Source organism: Mastomys coucha, chromosome X, assembly GCF_008632895.1.
Source record: "Mastomys coucha isolate ucsf_1 chromosome X, UCSF_Mcou_1, whole genome shotgun sequence".
NCBI classification, from domain to species: Eukaryota; Metazoa; Chordata; class Mammalia; order Rodentia; family Muridae; genus Mastomys; species Mastomys coucha.
Genome location: NC_045030.1, coordinates 137,653,355 through 137,654,843, shown reverse-complemented (window position 1 = coordinate 137,654,843; position 1,489 = coordinate 137,653,355). Strand labels below are relative to the sequence as shown.

At 56.1% G+C, this 1,489-nt stretch overlaps 2 protein-coding genes across 2 annotated transcripts in view; one reads left to right on the top strand and one right to left on the bottom strand.

Moving 5' to 3' along the window:
• Positions 1-1,318, bottom strand: part of Rtl4 (retrotransposon Gag like 4) — a 368,261-nt gene extending 366,943 nt beyond the window's left edge. The window contains exon 1 of the mRNA XM_031368957.1: positions 1,238-1,318. The gene's annotated coding sequence lies outside the window, so the exon portion shown is untranslated. The remainder of the gene's footprint in view (positions 1-1,237) is intronic.
• Trpc5 (transient receptor potential cation channel subfamily C member 5) overlaps positions 1,258-1,489 on the top strand; it is a 280,600-nt gene continuing 280,368 nt past the window's right edge. Inside the window, exon 1 of the mRNA XM_031368947.1 lies at positions 1,258-1,472. The gene's annotated coding sequence lies outside the window, so the exon portion shown is untranslated. The remainder of the gene's footprint in view (positions 1,473-1,489) is intronic.

The window sequence follows — 1,489 nt, the reverse complement described above, 5'->3', positions numbered from 1 at the left end:
TTACCCTCACCCTTGCCAGACTCCAGACTCTTAAATCCCTCAAAGTAGTACTTTTCTTCAATGGCTGCCCTCCACACAAAAGCTTAATACTACAAGGTACTGGACCACCTCCTTGCTAGGGGGATCAAAGGGCCACAGGAAAGCTTTTCTTAGTGACCCAAGAGGAAAAGTTGTTAGTTCTCCCACCAAACATGAGCATTCTAGCTAAAGAGGAGCTGTAATGGAAACCCTCAGCTGTTTAGGCAGGAAAAGCAGTTCTAGCTTTTTCTGAAAGTCTGCTCAGGCTCACTGTGTGTGTGTTCCAGGCGACAGCGGGAAGTACAGCTGAGCTTTTTAAAAGCTGGGGTTGTTCGGAGAACTGGGCAGGGGGAAAACCCGTGAAGCTTGGGGCACTAGGCTTAGCATCCAGGAAAGCTGCGTTTTGCATGCATTTCATTTTCCGGAGAGATCTGGGGAAAAGAGACAAAGCAGAGATCTGGACCTCAGGGTGGGGATGGTCTTGAGAAGCTGCAGGCTAAAGGACCTCAGTGCCTGTAGCTTGTGAGTAGGAGTCTCAGGTTCGTGGTGGGGGTGGGGCCATTCAGCAGGTTACCGGAGAGGGTTTAAAAGGTTGGGATTCGGAGACCTTCAGAACAGGGCAAGAGGCGCATGGGCTTTAAAGAATGAACAGAGAGGTGTGTCGAGTGACCTGAAGACGCAAAGCTCTAAGAGTCTTTCAAGTGTCCAGTGACACGACCCTTCCCCCACTGCCCTCCCCAGATACTAAGCAACTTGGTCCCTCATCCTACAACAAGAATATCACCCTCTACTTCAATGTAGATCTTGTGCTTCAGGGCTGCCTGGACCAGGTTAAACTGGATCTGACAGAGATAGAAACTGGCTCCAGAAGGTGCCAGGTCCCCGACGATACAGAGCCCCCAGTTTCACTGTCCCGCGGGCCATAGGCCCTCACTCCCAATTGATCAACTCCTCTTTACCCCCAGGATGACCCACATAGTCCAGGCGCCACTAGCACACAGATGACTGTGAGATGGACTGGTAGGGGTCACTGTCCAAACCAGAAGACACTTGGGTAACGGGGTAAAAGGGAGATTCTGTAAAGCAGGCGCCAGAGGCGCTCCTCTACCCGATCCCCTCACCGGCGCTCTGCCTCCCCTCGCCCCTCGGGTTTCTGCCACCACCCAGGGGAGGGGGAGGCTTGGGGCGAACCAAACGAACGAAACAGAAAATTCCGTACCGAGGGGGGAGAGATGAGACGGTGGGACGGGGCAGCGGGGGCTGACTTGGGGCTGCGGCTGCGGCTTGCGGCTTCTTTCCACCCCTGGCCGCCGTGCTACAGAGCAGGCAGGAGCGGCTGCCCCTGCAGGCTGCCCCGTCCTCCTGCTTGCCCTCCCCCCTGCCCGCCTTCCCCGCCCCGCCCGCCTCTGCTGTGAGGCGACCGCCAGCTAGGCTTTGGCCAGGGGCTGGGGGAGGTGAGAGGTGCTTTCGC